Raw genomic sequence first — 19,272 nt, 5'->3', positions numbered from 1 at the left:
TGAGGCCGGAGCGGGACCCCAGGTTGAGCGCCCGGTGGGAGAGGAGGAGGCCCATGGCGTTTTGAGGGCGCTGCCAGCGGGGCAGGTGGTTCGGCAGGGCGGGCGGGTGGCTGGCGGTGGCAAGGCGGGGGCCTTGGAGCCAAAGCAGAGGCGAGTGGGTGGTACGGAGGCGCCGGTTCCAGGGGGTGCGGGCCAGGCGCGGCACCCGACGCTCCCTGGTGGTCTAGTGGTTAGGATTCGGCGCTCTCACCGCCGCGGCCCGGGTTCGATTCCCGGTCAGGGAAGCCTTTCTTCTTCCTCTCGGCCTACCCACCTCCGCATCGCTTTGGCACGTACCCCCTTTTAGCCGGAGCTCCATGGCTTTTCTCTGGCCCCGTGGCTAGGTCGACCACACCAGTGCAGCCTCCCTCTCCCGCCCAAGTCTTGCCTTTTCTTCGGGGCACCATAAGCATTTGGCTTTGGCAGCTGCGGCTAAGGTCCTACTCATGCCTAGTTTTCTCTCTCAAATAAATAATTTTTTTTTAAGATTTTATTTATTCATTTGATAGACAGAGATCGCAAGCAGAGAGAGAGGCAGGCAGAGAGAGAGAGGGAGAAGCAGGCTCCCCACCGAGCATGGAGCCCTATGCGTGGCTTGTTGTCAGAACTTGAGATCATGACCTAAGCTGAAGGCAGTGGCCTAACGCATTGAGCCACCAAGCGCCCCTCAAATAAATTAAATGTCTTAAGAAAAATTAATTGTAGTTTAGTAAGTTGGGATTACAATATGATAAATGCAAATATATATTATGAAAAATGATAAATTATATACTTTTCATATAAACCTGAATTTCAAAACCTAAGAATATTGTAAATGAGGGCTTACGTCTTTTGTCTATATTAATATTTGAAAGTTTTTTAGAAGTAAGCGTTTAAATTGATGTATGATTGAGGCTTATTGGTGTATTATGACATACAATAACATGTACACCGTCCAAGTGCACTATTCGGTATGTTTTGACATATAGAACCGTTACTAGCATCATGATAATGAAAATATACGGTCACCCCCAAACATTTCCTCATGCCCCTCTGTAATCTCCTCCTTCTTGTCGCCTTCCAGAGGCAGTTGATTTGCTTTCTGTTATCATTGCCTAATTTTGGTTTTCAGAGCACGCTTCTAATAGAGTCTCTGCGAGGGGCGCCTGGGTGGCTCAGTGGGTAAGCATCTGCCTCTGGCTCAGGTCATGATCCCTGGGTGCTGGGGTCCAACTCCTCATGGGGCTCCCTGTTCAGTGGGAAGCCTGTTTCTTTATCTCCCTCTGTCTGCTACTGCCCCACTTGTGCTCTCTCTCTGTCAAATGAATAAAGTATTTTTTAAAAATAGAATTTCTGTGATTCTAGAATGTTTATATTTGTATTTTCCAATATGGTAGCCACTAGTCAGGTGTAGTACTGAGCACTTGAAAAGATGTTTGTCCAAAGTGAAGAGTCTTGTAAGTGTAAAATATATAGTGAATTTCAAAGATGTAATTTGAAAACAGGAGTCTAAAAAATCTCTATATTTTTGTACTGATTACATATTGACATAGTACTATATTGGATATATTGGGTTTTATGGCTTGAATTGTGTCCCCTCAAAATTCATGTATTGCAGTCCTAACTTCCAGTACCTCAGAATGTGAGCTTGTTTGGCAATAGGATGTCTGTTTCCTATTTAATTAGTTAGGATGAGGTCATCCTGGGGTAGAGAAGCCTACTAATATAGATGAGTGTTCATGTAAAAACGGGAAATTCAAAGACACAGACACACTCACATGGGAAGAACTCCAGGTGAAGTCTGGAGCTATGCTGCCAGAAGCCAATGAAATATCAGAAGCTGGAAAAGAGGCCTGGAACAGATCTTTCCCTAGTGCATTCAGGGGGAGCATAGCCCTGCAGCTGTGTTGAATTGACTTCCGGCCTCAGAAACCGTGAAACAATAAATTTATGTTGGTTAAGCCAACATTATGGCAACTTCATTGCCATATTTATGGCAAATAAATGGTAAAGCCACCTTTATTATGGCAGCCGTCGAAAGCTAATACATTGGGTTAAATAAAATATATTATTAAATTAATTTTATCTGTCTCGAAGAAGGCCCTGACTCTTCCCTCTTCAAATACCTTGCGGAACCAAGGTATCTATCTCTGGAAAATCATGCAATCCCATTTTAAACCAAAGCGATAAGCATATTCCTCATTGTGTGGCATGAGAGCGAAAGTGGACGGATATCCACAGGGGAAATCTTCCATGGTTAAGGCAATGAGAACGGAATCAAGCCGCCCATGTCGCTGATGGAAAGAATACCTGTTCCTCCCCTCACAGCTCTGGAGAGTGTGTATTGTGGCCTCACGAAGAATTGTGGAGAACATTTTATCAGAATTATAGCGGAGGCAGACTGTAGTGCAAAAATCTGGAAGAATAAATCACTTATTTGACTTTTTCTCTGATTTGGGGTGGGTGGTCTGAAGAAGAAAATAGTTTATCCACTCATCAAAAGGAATGGGATGACCCTTCAGTGAAATTGTAAGTTAATTGCTTTTTGTTCCCATCCTTCCACCCCTTCCCTGAGCTCCCTTGTCCTCTCACTGGACGGCTCCCTCACTACTGTGCATTCCCAGGGCTAGATCTTTGTCTCCTCTGAGCAAACTACCAGGCCAAGTTCCTGAGTCTCCCCACGGTATTACTGACTGTGCTCAACAAGAGAAGAAAGTTGATTGTAAAGAAACAAAGCTCAGTCCGACGAGATTAAATAAATGCTCTGTAAACCTATGAAAGGAAACCTCAGAGATCTTCAAAAACAGGGGAAGAAGCATGACGTGAGCAGACTGAAAGCGAAACCGGAAGTGTGTTCCGGAAGCCGGAAATGGAAGACAGGACAGCTCTTGTCTGCTCTTGTCTCTGCTACTCTCCACAATTTCAACCAACTCTCATTTTCTCTTGCCGTCTCCCCCTATCTGCTTTTGGTCCTCCCTTCCTTCCCCTCACCTTCTCTCAGGTGGCTTGCTTTATTGTTACATGACCTAATGTGGTCTCACTTGACGTGCTCTTTCAAGTAAGTACCTGCCATCATCTACCTGAAGTCTTTGCCTCTCAGTTAATTTCAAAGTCTCATTAGTCATTGGTGATTCTGTGAGCTCTGTCCTCCTTGGGTAAGGCTAAGTCCCCGCCTGACCTGGAGCGGGAGGAGAGTGAAGGAGTTAGGTGTCAGAGGGCGTTTCCCTCCTGAAAGACCTAGGGCTGCCTCTTCTAGCTGTGAGCAGGGCGCAGGAAGTGGGGGCACGTATGTCAGGTATCTGCAAACAGTTTTCTATTGAAAAATAGACACTGACATTACCTATTTTTTCTCTGGGTTGTGGCTATTGTATCTAGATGTATCATGAGAAATAATGTAAAAATTATAGACTTGCAATTTCATAAAAGCTAGAGGGATCATCGCCATTAGAGATGAGATGATTTTTTTACTTTCACTTTTTTTACTTCTTACTTTTACAAATGAAGCTATTACATATGTGAATTTAAATATGTCGTTCATGTTGCATTTCTATTGGACCGCACTGCGCTGAGGTATGCTTAGCAACAAATTTACCCGTCAGGTTTACCAGGATGCTGTTTCTTCTCCTAGCCCTTTATCTGGTGGTGTGTGTCTACTCCATATCCTTAGTAAAAATGGAAAATCCATCTCTATTTAGCAAACAGCAGCTGGTATTGCCTTTGCTATTCACCCAGAACACTCTCCCATTTACCTGTAATGTCTTTATAACCTGCAGCCCAGTGACAATACTTAAGATAGGCAGATTGTAACATTCCCCAAGATCCTGAATCTTCTTTAACATTTGAAAGTCCCTTCCCTTATCTTTACTTCCCCTGACCCCAAGGTATATAATCACTTGCTCCTCACAATCCCAGGGCAGCAGGGAGCAGCACATAGCAGCTCTTCCTGCCCGTGGGTCCTGTTCATGTGCTTTAATAAAACCACCATTTTGTACTAAAGACATCTCAAGAGTTCTTTCTTGGATGTCAGCTCAGACCCCACCAATAACACACCAACATTGAAAAGAACTACATCATTGTCATGAGGAGGAATTCCAGGAGAGACACAGAGCAGCTAACAAGTGACACAAGTGGGAAAGTTTATGGCAAGACAAGGGAGGGGAGGGGGAAAGGAGGAGAGAGTATGGGATGTGTGCCCTGGGGAGGGGGGGTTCTATCTTTAATTCACAGTTGTTAACTAGGGGGCAGAAAATTTCATTACTTGGGGCAGGATGTTTCTTCCTTATTTGGTCAAGGGTTTCCTGTCATGGCACCTGCCATCTTGAGCCTGTCTGGTTTGATCCGCCTTCTGGTAGAGGGCTGCCGGGACAGGCCTCTGACCTTCCCAATAGCTGACCATGGCTTCCTCACTGCTCTTCCAGGTCTCCTGTTAGAACCTAACTGCCTGCCTATGCTAATACACTGACTGCCTTTGTTTCCCGCAGTCGTTCGGCCTGATTAAAACATTAGTTTCTTTCCCCTCATCTGAGGGAACCCATCTTGTTTGTTAGCTGCTGCTGTCTAGTTATTGGGGTCTTTGGGGGTCTCACTTGTGTTGGTCAGTGAATACTACCCAGTTCTGGGCTCAGAGGAAGTAGTGAGTGAACCTGCTGATATGGTCTGGATTTCCCAGCTCCATGTTTTCCAAAAGCTGCTCCCCAGTCCCATAATTCTTTGAGACTCAGCTTTTTGGAATGAAGGGTTCTGTGACCAAAATAATGCAAAATATTCCATTACGCTGTTTCTCTCCTTGTATATTCATAAGGCCCATTAAAGACTCCAAGAAGCCCTATTGCAAAGAAAACTTTTAAACTAAGTTATATAAGGCATTTGCCAAAAGCTAGGTAACCACAGAATCCTTCTTCCTCTGTAACTTGTATCAGTGTCCTCAGAACAGATGCACCCAAGGTCACCCTTCAGGAGATGCTGATCCAGTGCTTTATTTGGGAAGGGAGAGAGATGAAGAGACTCTCTGAAGACTTCCTGGGCTGCCTGATGGGTCTTGGTCTTGGCCTTAGCCCCTGGCTTGGGTAACTTCACAAAGGCTCCCCACAAGGGACCTGACTGTTTATTCCACATTTCTGCCTGAACAACCATCATTTCCCCCTGTCCCTCTGCATCTCCTATACATCTGGCAATTCTATTCATCTTTCCACCTTGGTATCAAATCACCTTCTGCCGAGTGATGGGACTCCCGTTTGCCTGGACACGAGGCTATCTTTGTCGGTGTAGAGAGACTTTCAAAGCTCAAAGGGAGACTGGAGAAATTGCAAAATCAATCAGAGCCAGGGCCCTCCAATGGCCTTTCTTGCCAAACTGTAACAGCAGTGGCGGCAGCAGCCTCGGTTCAGGCCGTAGCTTTCCTCCTCCCCCAGCCCCTCTCCACAGCAACCTGGCTGAGGAGCCTCCAACTACCCTTTAGCCTGCAGAAAAAAAAAGGGGCCTGTGATCCAGAGCTATGTTGTAAGAGGCCCCACCCTCATTGGATTTCTGAAGGTCAAGGCCCAGAGGCAGCCCAGGCAGCTCTACAGGAACTCACAGCAAATGTGTTTTCAGATCCCAGACAGAGGCTCCTCAAATGCATGGAAACTCAGCAAATTCTGCTTCTACTTTCAAAATAAGTCCAGCAAGCTGACCACTAGCACCTTGTCCAAGGCACTATCATCTCTCACTTGGGCCGGATTGTGGCAATGGGCCCCTGATTGGTCTTTCTACACTCGTGCTTGCCGCCGGAAAGTCTATTCTCACCACAACAGCCAGATTGTCCTCTAAAACGTGTGTTGTACTTGTCACTTCTTTACCCAAGGCTGAGCAATAGCTTCTCCTCGCAATTGAAAGTAAAAGCCAAGGCTTTGCAATGTTCCACCAGGTGTTGCATGAGCTTGCCCCCTCCTTCTCTCTGACCTCATCTACTGCTCTGTTATCCTTCTGTTCAGGGGTCATGTGACTTCTGTTTCTGTAATATTCTTCCTAACAGATATCCACATCGTGCTTCATCATGGTCTTGACCTAAATGTCACCTGATCATGAGGTCTTCTTTATCATACATCGTAACCCCACTCCCTCACCATCCCTGTCTCCCATTTTATTTTCCCTCACTGTACTCATTACCAATTGATGTACCATGTTTTCATTTGTTTAATGAACAAAGTTTTTTGCCTGACTACCCTACCTCCTATCAGCATGTGAGGTCCAGGAAAGCTGGGCCTTTGTTTTGTTCACTGCCATACTTAGAGTGTAGGTCAGTGACTGGCACATGATAACGCACTCAAAAATTCGTGGAATAAGTACATTCTTTAGCATTTGAAATCAGAATTTTATTTAATTTTTAAAAAAATTTAAATATTTAATTTATTTGACAGAGAGAGGCACAGCCAGAGAGGGAACACAAGTAGGGGGAGTGGGAGAGGGAGAAGCAGGCTTTCCCCTGAGCAGGGATCCTGAGTGGGGCTCGATCCCAGAACCCTGGGATCATGCATGACCTGAGCCAAAGGTAGAAAATTAACAACTGAGCCACCCAGGTGCCCTGAAATCAGAATTTAAAGCCTAGAAATTCCTTATAAATAATGTAGTTTAATCTCCTCATTTTAAAATTGAGGAAGGTATTGCCCAGGTGGTCGAAATGACTTGTTCAAAGATACACAGGTAGTTGGTGTTATAAACCTTTATATACACAGTTTTGGATTGTTCTATGCATTTTTCTTTACAGCGTGCTTTCTGCACTCAGTACTGGATCATGGGCACCTCCACTTCATAATGCCTGTTTATGTTATCACTTTAAATTTGTTCCACTTCTGAAGGTACACAAGCTAAGTTACTAAACATAAGTGGATGTATTTAAGTGTGTGTATGAAGTCAGTGCAGCAACATAAGTTCCTCTATATTGGAAACTTTCTGAATTAAAAACTAAAGAAATGAATGACTCTGGATGCGTGCTTGTGTGGTTAATGTCCAGGGGCTTTCTTTTAGCTCTCCCTGGAATTCTTGAGGGTAGGTGGATGGGTGGGGCTTTGAGCTGCTGAGGGCTGGGAGAGAATGTTGGAGGAATTGGGACAAGACAGTCTCTGAACAAGCCAGAGCACAGATCCCAGGCCAGACCACATTTCCTCCTGAGGTGAGGACCCTTCTCTTGCAGGCCCTTGGCTAAAATGTCCCAAATGTGAAACCCAGGCCTGGCTGGCCTAGACTCCAAGAGTGAATGAATTTAAAGCTGACAGTTCCTCTTTCTTCTGGGGCTATAAAATAGGTTCCTTCTTTTTGAGGACTGTTTGATTTTCCACTGTGGAAGTCATTCATTCCACACTTCTTCAAACATTCCCTTTTTTCCTGGACCCATTACCAGGACTGATTCCAGTATAGCTGATCTCTCCAGTAGCAAACTTCGCCAGCTCCTTCTCACCAGTACACCGGGAGAGAGAGTGTGTTGATCAAGAAACCCAGTCCAGAAGCCAGGCTGACCTCTGCACCCTGACTCCTACCTCCCTCCCTCTTCAAAGACCCCCTGAGCTTCCAGAAGGGTTCTCAAGCCCTCTGAGGAGAAAACAGCCACTTCTGGAGAACGGGTTTTTGTTTCTCTTTTTAAAAATTAGTTCCTTTTGAATTAGGCCAATAACAATATATTACACAAAAGTCAACTTTAAGTTCCTTTAATAAACTACTGAAGTTTAATCTTGCAGTGTATCGCATACTCTTAGGGACTGGCCTGGTGAGTGTAGGAGGGAGTGTCTCTGCCTGCCTGGGAGACTCCGGTCCCACTCCCCAGGGGGCAAATGACAAAAGCATTTTGTTTTCTTTCTTCCACTTCCACACTCACGACTCGGAAAAGTCTCCTCCTTTTGGCATCCTGTGTTTTCCAGCCGGCCTCTGGGACACAGCCCCTCTGCCCCTCGGAAACCCGAGGGAGCGTCAGGGACGGGTTTCAAGAGCCGGGTATTTTCGCCGCAGCTCAGGGCCTGCTCCTTCCAGGCCCCCTGTTCCTCAGAGGGAAGTGACTCGGTAAAGGGGGAGAAACAAAACAAAAGAATGCTGGCTCCAGCTAGCTGGTTTCGTTTAGTTCATTGTCGCAAATCCAAGAATAGAAAAGCAATTGGTTAAAAAGGAAAGAAAGAAAAAAAAAAAAAAGCAGACCTCGGGTTTGCATTGGCCGGGAATCGAACCCGGGCCTCCCGCGTGGCAGGCGAGAATTCTACCACTGAACCACCAATGCCCACGTGCTGTCGGCTCCGGCGCCATCCTTTAACTTCGTCTGCTTCCCCAGCTCCCTTCCACCACGGGATCCGGCCCTTGCTGAGTCATTCTTTCGAAAGTGGTGCCTTTCTGTTCCACTACAGGAAAACGTTACGACTCAAAAAAGAACAATAAAAAAGGCTCTCGGACGTCCTGGCCCTGAAGCCTCGGCTCTATCCGCACGGCGCCACGCTTTCGGCTTTGGCGGCTGCGCGGCTCGGGCAGCACCCGCCGCGGGGAGCGTTTGCCCTCTCGGGGAGTTGGAGCCTAAGGAGATAGATTTGGAAAAGTGGAGAATGGAGAGAAACTTTAAGTCCTGGCAAGGTTCCCATGTGTGACCTTAAGATAAAAATTCATATATTGGGATTCTAGTTTGTCTAATGTCCTAATACCCTGAGATCATTCACATGCTAATTAGCTATCTCTATTCCAGTGACTTTATCCCTTGTTCTTTCAGGAAACTAGCCCCACTCCCGGACACTGGAGAAGGAGTTTCTCCGGACTCTGGAGAGAGTACCTCGAGTGGTGTGATTAAAGTCACTGTTGCTCTTATGTGTGTGAGAGAAATAGCGTGGGCCCATCTGGGCCCTGGAGTGACGGTGATGTTGATGATCGTAGTAATAATAAAATTGACGATCGTGGGTCATAATGACAATGTTGGAACCAGACTGCTTAGGTTTGTAGCTCCATTCCTTTGTATATGATTCAAGTTAAACTCTCTGAGGTTCAGTTTCACTGTCTATATGGGGGAGGGGGTGATGAAATAGGACCCATCTCAGGAGGGCCAAGAGGGTTCAATTAATTATCTAGGAAAGAAGTGAGGAAGAATGTTAGACATACAGCATATGAGCAACAAATACTAGCTATTACTAATTAACTTAGTTGAGTGTCAACTATGTAGTAAGTACCTGTCACGCATCATGCATAATCTAATTTAATCCCCACGGCAACATCATAGGGGAGTAGCTCCTCTGGAAGATGAGGATTCTGAGGTTCAGAGAGGTTAAGCACTTTACTCAAGGTCACACAGAGATTAGGTGTGCGCGGGGGCGGGGGGGGGCATGTTGGAATTGAGAATCCTGTCCTTCCTGATTCTAGAGCCTGTGCGTTGTCACCTCACAAATAGGTGGCAACTCTACTTATTATCAGAATTTCCCCCAGATGTTGTGAAATTGGATATGTTATTCTTGTAGAATACAGAAAAGTGTGTATTGTATTGCACGATTTACATTATTCACTAAGCGAATATGTGCTTTTTATAGCAAATGACTGAAGCTGGGAAGTATCCTTAGGCTCGGTGTTACTGCCAGTTAAGTAAATGACACTATGAGAGCAAGGACGGACTGGCATGAGTTAGTTCCCAGTTAACCCAGTTCACACTATATCTCTCCTATGAGCAACGGGAGATGCATTTGTATCTCAGAAATGCAGGTGGATTTGGCTGGGGCAAGGCTACAGTAATGGCAGCTAAGGGTTGTCTCTAGTGGGTGGAAAGAGGGTTGCAGAAACAACCCACTTCTCCTGTACCTGTCATTTCGCATTTTTTTTTTTTAAAGATTTTATTTATTTGACAGACAGAGATCACAAGTAGGCAGAGAGGCAGGCAGAGAGAGAGGAAGGAAAGCAGGCTCCCTGCTGAGCAGAGAGCCCGATGCGGGGCTCGATCCCAGGACCCTGAGATCATGACCTGAGCCGAAGGCAGAGGCTTTAACCCACTGAGCCACCCAGGCGCCCCCATTTCGCATTTTTAATTACTCTCTTTTCCTTGCATCTGGCCTACGTCCTGTTTCTTCTATAAAAGGCATCCTGATTTTGAATTGAAGGAACCTGCTCTCCAAAAGAAGATATCGCATACACACTCTGTATTAATACTTTCCCCTTCCTGAATTTCCTCCCAACTTCCGACACAGACCACCCAACTTGTTTGTACTTCCCTAGAGGAATGATGGTACTTGTGTTGCCTGGTGAACCGGGGAGACCCCGGCCTCAACCCAGCTAGACCCTAAGGAGTCACTGAAGGTTCTTGGTCTTGTCAAGAGAATGAATTCAGGGCAGACAACACAGCACTGTGGACAAATGACACCAGCAGGAAAGTTTATTAAAGTGAAAAGTACACTCTTGCGATATGAGAGCAGATATGAGAGAGGCCAAGTGAGAGGGAGGGAGCGAGGGAGGGAGGAGGAGGGAGAGAGAGAGTTTGGGTTTGGGTTTGGGACTGGGTGGGGTTTGGGTTTCTGTCTCTTATTCACAGCTGTTAAGTAAGGGGCAGAGAATATTTATTACGTGAGGCAGGAAGCAGGGTTTCAAGCTTTTTTCTTCCTCATTTGGTCAGGGGTTTCCTGTTACAGCATCCGCCATCTTGGGCCTGCCCGGTTCCATCTGGCTCCTTGTTGGGGGGCCTCTGACCTTCCCATAGCTGGTCATGGCTTCCTCGCTGCTGGCTTCCAGATCTCCTTTTGGAACTCAACTGCCTACTCATAACACTCACAAGGTTCCTTAGCATTTCAACAACATATATCTCATTCTCTCTTTAAAAACAGATAGAGGGTGTAAACAGATAGAGGGTGTAAGAAGGAAAGTTCTCTTGTGCTTTGTCATGAAAACATTTCAGATCCTCTCATTTGTGTTGTATCAAACACACGACTTCATCTACTTTTAAATGACCGTTGTTACCAGTTTTGTTTCTTTGGGGACTGTTTATTGTATCATAGACATCTTTATTTATTTATTTAAAGATTTTATTTATTTGACAGAGACCACAAGTAGGCAGAGAGAGAGAGAGGAGGAAGCAGGCTCCTTGCCCAGCAGAGAGCCCACGCGGGGAGCCCACGCGGGGAGCCCACGCGGGGCTTCATCCCAGGACCCTGGGACTACAACCCGAAGGCAGAGGCTTCAACCCGCTGAGCCACCCAAGTGCCCCTGTAATAGGCATCTCTAAGGAACAAAATCTCAAATGAGTAAATCTGAAGATCTCATTGGCTCGAGTAAGTGAGAATTGGGCACTATCGCATCTAGAAAGCAAAGGGGAGCTCCAATGCCTTATTCAAAATAGAAAGTTTTTATAGGAAGAAGGGTGGGGCAAGGAAGTTATTGGCAAAAGAAAAGAAAGGATTGTTCCAGACAAGGTCACCTTCCTTTAGGGCTAAGAACAGGGGGAATCTTACCTCTTCCTCCTTTGGGGGATGCAGAGGGCCCGGGTGAGGGATTCCCTCATTGGTACTGACTAGAACATCCCTGACTGACTGGTTAAGACTCTATTTCCGGGGGAGGTTGAAACCGCTATTAGGTTAGGTATTAAGCCCCAGTTTGGTGACTTGGCCCAGCATAAGTGACTCCATCTTGGGCCTGTGGTTCTCTTTTTAACGTAGTTTGGTTAGTGTAATAACACCTATGTCACTCAGTTCCTCCTCAAAAATATTACAGCTAATTAAATCAAAATACACGCCCAATATTTAAAAATCAAATGTTGCCACAAGACTTCTAATGAAAAAAGGAACATTTTCTTGCCCCACTTCCAATTCCTCACAGGCAGCCATTTTTAAGTTTGTTTTTTTTAAGGGACTTTTTATTGTGCAATGATTTTTGATTGACCAAGTAGTTGTGAAGATACTACAGAAAGTCACTATATATCCTTCACCCAGGTTCCCCTAAGGTTAAGATCGGACTTGTCAAACCTAAGAAGCTGACATTGGCATAATACAGATCACTGAACCGTAGACTGTATTCAGATTTCAAGTTTTCCCACTAATTTTTTTTTAAACTATTTCAGAAGCCGACCCAGGATCCTACACTGCATTTAGTCATCATGTTTAACCAACAATCGGTGATGGTTTCTCAATCTTCCCTTGTGTTTCATGACTTTGTGTTTCATGACCTTGATGTTTTTAAGGGTACCAGCCAGGTATTTGGCAGACTGTCCCTCAGTTTGGGTTTATGGGATGTTTTTCATGATTAGACCAAGGTTTTGGAGAAGAATGCCACTGGGTGAAGTGCCCATCTCCCATGAATCTGATCAAGGGTATGTGATGGCAACAGGATGAATCACCGGTGATGTTCACCTTAATCACATGGTTAAGGTCAACTTGATCTTTTTTCATGTCTCTCTTATGAATACGGTATCACTGTCTTTCATTTAGACACAGTTTTTAATTTAACGTTTGATCTTGTGTTCTAGGCCCGGTGTCTGACATATGTGAGCGCTCAGCTGATACTGAGTAAAACGTGTCTTGGTGAGAAGCAAGGGAAAGGATATTCCAAGTTGAAGATCAACCTGTGCAAAGGCACTTAAATTAGACCAGTGCTTCTCAAGCTTTCGTATGTACGTGCCTCACCTGGAGATCTTATGGACTTTGGGTCTGGTGGGTCTGAGATGCAGGCTGCAGTCCACATTTCTGATAAGCTCCTAGGCTCTCATCTAAGCCTCCCAACAACTCTGTATAGGTTATGCTGCAGGCAGACTTCCCAAGACCAAGGTCTAGTAAATAACAAGGAATGCAGTTTGTTTGGCAAACTGTTCTTAGTAGACCTGAAGAATCCATCTGTTCTCACCCCCCTCGCGCTCGCGAACCTTACACATTCAGCCTCTTCACCTTGACAGTTCTGTCCTCTTCCCAGAAGGGCAACAGGATTTTTTTCATAACCAGTTCCTCCTACATCTGAAAGCATCTTTTTTGTGATCGCCAGGAGAAAGTAGCTCTTGCAAAAACAAACTCCGCAAGTTTACCTTTCCTCTGTGTTACGTCTCCTGATTCGTTCTGTTGAATTCATTTCCTGGGTTTTGGTGACAAAGCAAACAGACTGAATTAGAATTGGTGTTGGTGGTAGAGTCAGCAGCTGGTTAGGTTTTAACTGGGGGTCTGGACGGCAGCAAAGGAGTCAGGGTCCTCTATCTATCAGGAAAGTCAGATACCTAGCCTGGCAGCATTCCAAAACTAAAGCCACAAGAAAGGCAGATCAAGCCAGACAGGTCCAAAACAAAGAAGGCCTGAAACTGACCAAGTAAGGCAGAAAAGGACGGAAACCCTGCTCGCAGAGAAATCTCCTCCCCAACGGATAAAGGCTCGACTCCCTGGTTAACAACTGTCAATAGAAGAGACCCGAACCCTGAGCGCAACTTTCCCCTGAGCATTCCGGCTCTCACATCTCCAGAGTGCGCTCTTTCTCTTTAATAAACTCCTCACTTTCACAGCTCAACCACCAAGGTCTCTCCCTGAATTTTTCTCTTGTCATAAGACTAAGAGCCTCCGTCCACATCCGAGGGACTGCCTGGGTGGCGGCCTCTGGGCCCAGGGGTCTCCCCAGTCCACCCCGCAACAGTAGGAGTGGGCGGGGCACGATGGTGGGGAATATGAGGTCCACCACTGTTTGACACTGCTGTCTGAGCATCAGAAGACTCCGGCCAAGTTAGCAAATGAAGGGATCTGAGTTGAGAGCTTTTCCTTGGTCAGTCGGAGGACAATTTGATATCTGCCTACCTTAGTGTGCTTGGCACATAGAAAGTGTTCAAATTTTTTTTTCATACTTAGGTATAGGTCTGAGTCTCAACTGCTTCTTGATTTCATAGACCTCTCCTGCCTACAATACAGAAAAATAGATTCAGTCCCATAATCACAATGAAGCATATATTCATATACAGATACGCAGGGCAAAAGGGTGTCGATTAAGCAATGCTCCTTTCTCCATGAATTCAATTGTATTTGTTGTTTGAAACAAAGTGAGGAGGGGAAAAAAAAAATGTTTTGTCAGAAGTGGGATTCGAACCCACGCCTCCAGGGGAGACTGCGACCTGAACGCAGCGCCTTAGACCGCTCGGCCATCCTGACGTGGAAGCCTGAACTTTTCATATTTCACTTTCAGATTGTCCCACAGCGCTGTATCATGACGTCAGGTCATGTCGATGCTGCGTTTATTGTTTTAACTAAAACTAGAACTCTCCCTGGGGTCCTTGGCAAAGTACGGAAAGTAACACAGTCTCTGACTCCTCCCTTCTCCTTCTCCACCATCCTAAACTGTAAAGATCCGTTTTTCCTTGCGCCCTTTCCCGCCGGTCTCCCTCCGACCCTCGGCCGCAGATCGCCGGTACCGGCGGATCCAGAGCTGCGGCGCGCCGAGTGCGGAGCTGGGAGCGCGGGTCAGAGTAGGCGGCGGGGGAAATCCCCCGCCAAGCGAGGCTTCCGCTTCCCCGCGGGGCTCCTCGAACCCTCAACCCCAGCCCGCCTTGGTGGCTGGCGGACCTACTAGGAGTAATCTCGGGTCCATCCTCGCCAAGGGAAGGCTCCGTACACTCCGCGACCATAGAACTCTGAAGTCAGAAAAATTCGCCGCCTCCACTTTCCTTATATATGGAATGCGGGGAGGAACAGACCGCCGGCGTTGGTGGTATAGTGGTGAGCATAGCTGCCTTCCAAGCAGTTGACCCGGGTTCGATTCCCGGCCAACGCAAGCCTTCCTTTTCCTCCACGAAGGGCGCGCGGGGCGCTTTTTTAAAAGCTCGAACCCAAACTGGGAAGGGCCGACGCTGCTCTTCCTCGCCAGGGCTCCGCCCGTTGCCGCAGAGCCCGCCCCGCCCCCGCCCCGCCCCCGCCCCCCTCCCCCCGCCCCGCCCCCTCCTCCCCCGCCCAGCCAGCTGTGTTTGGGCGGTGTTGGACTCTGAGCGCTTTCCTCTCCGCCGCGCGTTCCCGCCTGCCTTTGAGCGCTTCCACCCGCCGAGGAACCTCCGGGTCCGGGCGCCGAGTCTCCCCGGGGCCTGCGTGCAGGGACATGAGCGGGTGCGTCCGAGGAACGGCACTCGCGGGTCTCCGTCAGCAAGCAGATCAATTATTTGAAGTCAATAAATGGAACGTTTTAAAAAGATGCCCGATTTAGCTGTTGGAGGAAGTTTAAGCACGCTCGGAGCAACTTAGGGATAGGAATCCACTTTTTCAACTGCAAACGTTATGAAACCGAAGTCCCGACCCAGTTCTGAAATCGGAATTTAACGCCCGGGAGGCAAAGGGTTTGTCTGCAAGTGTGCAATACGTACTGGCTTGAAAACTAAGGACGGAAAAAAAATCTATATATATTCTTATATTAGTTACATGTCGAAACAATTTTTTGGAAATCTTGGGTCACATAAGATGTGGTATTAAAATTAGTACATGTTTCTTTTTAACGTGGCTGCAAAAAAATTTAAATACTCGGAGGACTCTCCCCTTGTCGGTTGTGACGTGCCAGTCGAGGCAGGAAAGGCACGGCGCTGCCGGCATCTTCCACGGAATCCAGTGGCCCGGCATCTTAGAAGTAACTTCCTAAACAGTGAATTTGAACTGCTTGCTGCGGTTTTCCTCGTTAGTATAGTGGTGAGTATCCCCGCCTGTCACGCGGGAGACCGGGGTTCGATTCCCCGACGGGGAGACAGAAGAGGCTTTTTTTTCTTTTTTTCCCGAAACTTCCTTGGTCTGCGTTCTTGCTAACTGCAGAAACAAAAGTTATTCCTAAATAATTTTAGGTTCTCTCTAGGAGCATGGTTGTCACATGTGAGTTTCTTGGATGATGGCCAGGAGTACTGGAGGGCACTGTTATTTTGACCCTGGTTCTTAACCCTGCAAGCAAGTTTCCACCCAAGAGGCCTGCGCCTGGGCTTAACCTCTCCCATCCCCATGATTTCTTGCTGCCCACTGGGGGACAATTCCAGGATCCGGGACTTACCTTGAGCCTTGTACTCTCCCACACGAACGACTTACCTCCTTCTTTCTTTCTCCTGGGTATACCGCTATCCAGCAGAGGCCAGCCCACGTTCTCAAAAGTTTGCGCTCTTTCCGCGGCCTCACTACAACGAAGGTGAGTAAACAGAAATGAGCACTAGTCTGGCAATCAGAATACCGGTCCTTTCACCACTAAGCAGCTCTTTGCTTTTGTTCAAGCCATTTTTTTCTCTGAGCTTTGGTTTCTTCATCTGTAATGTGGAGGAGCCAAGAATTTTCCAGACTCTTTGGGGCTAAAGTCCTTTGAAGTAGTGCCCTGCACTGGCAGCTGGCACACAGTATATGCTCATGCCTTGAAAAGATACTGATTTTCCTGAATATAAGAGTAAGATAGTCCATGTAGAAAATATGGGAGATAAGCAAACCACAAAGAAAGAAGAGGCATCCATATTTCCATCACACAGGAAGTCCCTGCTAATATTTTGCTGCGTGTTTAGCTCTTCTGCATTTTTAAAATGTGAAGCTGGAATCACATTGTGCAAATCGTTTTTTAACCTACTTGGGTGTTTACTTTAAAATGCGACTATTTCTAAATTCATTAAATGCTAGTCTAAAACACTATTTTAATGGCTTCGTTGTGCTATATTAAGGGCCACATCATCATTTCTTTAAGGAATCTCCTGGTTTTGAGCAGTTTTGTTGTCACAGTGTTTTTCTGCTTTTGAACCAGCTCTTGAAATCTCTGCTGGGTACTCTTCCACTCCCCCAGCAATTACTTTCATGATGGCCTCCATGAAATCTGTGGTCAGTACATACTCAGTTCAAGGGTGAGCCAAAGATAAGAGGGCTTGATTTGTAGATTTGGTTTTCCTGGATGAGACTATCTCTTTTCTGCCTTTGACTTCTTCAATTTCCATCCAGTCTGGCAGCCCTAAGCCCTACCTCAGTGAAAGCGTGGGGAGTAAGACTAATTTTCTGCATTCATTTACACCACTGAGTCTGAGTGCCCTCATGATGAGGATCTCACCCATTTTGATTCCTTCTTCTGGGGCTTGAATGCTCTTTATTTTCAATCAGATTTGATTGCCTTACAGATGAGGGTTTTTTTTTTGTTGTTCCGAGTTTATAATTGTTATCCATGGAGTGGTTAGCATCCTGCAACTTCTTCACCATGATGGAAAGCGGGATTGCTTTTTAATTTTATTCATAGTGTTTTTGAACTTCAGAAGTTTCTAATTTTCATGTAGTCAAATACTTCCCCTGGCAGTTTTAAAACTTTTTTTCATATATAGAAAATTCCTTCCCACCCCAATATCAGATCAGTTTTTGCCCTTTTTTCCTTTTAGTAATTTTATTTCCTTTTGCTTTTTGGTATTATCCCTTTAATTCTTTCTGACATTATTTTGAGATATAACATGGGGTAAGTCTATAACTCTATTCCCAACCTTCCACCTGATGGTTCTCCATTCAATTCATTGACTAGCCCATCCCTCAACCACAGATTTGAAATTGCATCATTGACGGCTACTAATCCAAACATCCTTCTCAAACAAAGCAAAACACATAATTGACTCTAGTCCCAGCTTGGGTCCATGAGACAATAGAGAAACCAGAAGATATCAAGCTTCCTCTTGGATATTGTGAATGACTGGGAGACAATGGCTTGCGTTCTTTTATGCTGCTGTCCTTTCTTGTCTTTTCTTGCTCATGATTTTGATATTCAATTCTGGGAATGATGTCCCACTCTGATTTCCAAGACAGTTTTGACTCCACTTGAATTATGAACTGTTTATCATGAACCTAGTAGATGGCAAACTTTCTCTTAGATATTGTGGGTCAATGGGATGATATAAATTTTCCTCTTACACCATTGGGATCTTTTCCACAGGAATTTGGGAGGAATCCAACACATGGACCTGGAGCCCTTCCTTCTCTCCACTCCCAGGTTGTCTTTTAAGAACAAAAAGAGGCACAGACCTTTGCCACAGTTTATCAGAATATACCCACCCTAGTCCATGACAACGTATTTCTTTAGAACTTTTCATCCCCTCATTCTCTATGTTAGAGGCAGAGGTGGGAACCTGCTCTGCTTATATTTTAATTTGGTGTTGGTTTTATTTTATTTTTACTTTCCAGTTTACTCATTGTAGTAGGTATGTGGGTTGGTTTGCTCAACACCTGTCCCAGTATTATTCTAGTTTACTTTCCTGTGCTGTTGAGGCTGGGGAGCTAAAAATGACATTTTCTAGATTCCTCTGCAGCTGGGGTTCTGAAACTTAGGTTTCACCAACCGTATGTACTTCAGTGAGATTTTGATTTGTAACTGAGTTACATGGAGAGACACAGAGATCCAAATTTAGACCGGTAAATAGGGGCCAATGCAACTTTGTTCTAGAGCGGTGACTGAAAACAGCGGAAACTTTGTAATTTATTTTGTAGCAGTTTTGCCAGATAGCGTGGCAACCTTGTATACATAATGGTTCCCGGGAGTTATTCCTGGAAGTCAGCCTGGAGTCTCTTTCTTCAGGCTTCCCAATGCCTGGTGAGTTATCTGTAGCCCTCCATAAAGGGCTAACCTTGTTAGCCCTTTAGCCCCTTATGGAGGCTAACCTCTCCATGAAGGGCAAAGCCCTCCAGATAAGGGTTAACCCTAACCCTAACCCTAAATCCTTTTGTATTTAAATAAGCTAGAGTAGATTCTGTTGCTTGTGGTAAAGAACCCTACTGTGTGCCCATCCTTGAATGGGAAGCAATCTAAGTAATCTCTCTACATCTGGCGTCTCTCTCCCACTAAGGAGCAACCCTTATTCTGGATTTTATGTATATTCTTTCTTTGGCTTTTGTAATAATTTCAATACATGTGTATGCATTATCAAATATATATATATATATATTTATGTTTTTACATTTTAAAAATTTATGTAACTGGTATCAGATGGTACATATTCTTTTGCAACTAGTTTTTAAAAAAATATTATTATTATTTTAGATTTTATTTATTTATTAGCGAGATAAAGAGCACAGATAGGCAGAGCAGCAGGCAGAGGGAGAGGGAGAAGCAGGCTCTCTGCTGAGCAGGGAGCCTGATGCGGGGCTTGATCCCAGCACCCTGGATCATGATCTGAGCCAAAAGCAGCCACTTAAACCACTGAGCCACTCAAACCACTGAGCCACTCAGGTGCTTTTTTTTTTTTTTTAACACAGTATTATTTTTATAGGATTCATTCATATTGACACATGTGGCCATGAATGGTATTCAGAAGATTTTATGCAGTTGCAGTTTATGTATTTCATCTATTCCATATTAGTC

The 19,272-nt window shown here is 45.5% G+C and overlaps 5 non-coding genes across 5 annotated transcripts; 3 read left to right on the top strand and 2 right to left on the bottom strand.

The window, feature by feature from the left end:
* Positions 1-212: 212 nt before the first annotated feature.
* TRNAE-CUC lies at positions 213-284 on the top strand. Its single transcript has one exon. It is a non-coding gene; the product is annotated as a tRNA-Glu (tRNA).
* A 7,905-nt stretch (positions 285-8,189) lies between these two features.
* TRNAG-GCC lies at positions 8,190-8,260 on the bottom strand. Its single transcript has one exon. It is a non-coding gene; the product is annotated as a tRNA-Gly (tRNA).
* Positions 8,261-14,019: 5,759 nt separating this feature from the next.
* On the bottom strand, positions 14,020-14,102 carry TRNAL-CAG. Its single transcript has one exon. It is a non-coding gene; the product is annotated as a tRNA-Leu (tRNA).
* A 547-nt stretch (positions 14,103-14,649) lies between these two features.
* Positions 14,650-14,721, top strand: TRNAG-UCC. Its single transcript has one exon. It is a non-coding gene; the product is annotated as a tRNA-Gly (tRNA).
* An 879-nt stretch (positions 14,722-15,600) lies between these two features.
* Positions 15,601-15,672, top strand: TRNAD-GUC. Its single transcript has one exon. It is a non-coding gene; the product is annotated as a tRNA-Asp (tRNA).
* Positions 15,673-19,272: the final 3,600 nt, after the last annotated feature.

Source organism: Enhydra lutris, unplaced genomic scaffold, assembly GCF_002288905.1.
Source record: "Enhydra lutris kenyoni isolate GAN:26980312 unplaced genomic scaffold, ASM228890v2 scaffoldscaffold25, whole genome shotgun sequence".
Classification (NCBI taxonomy): Eukaryota; Metazoa; Chordata; class Mammalia; order Carnivora; family Mustelidae; genus Enhydra; species Enhydra lutris.
Note: the sequence above shows the minus strand (reverse complement) of the source record. Positions and strands in the feature narration are given on the sequence as shown.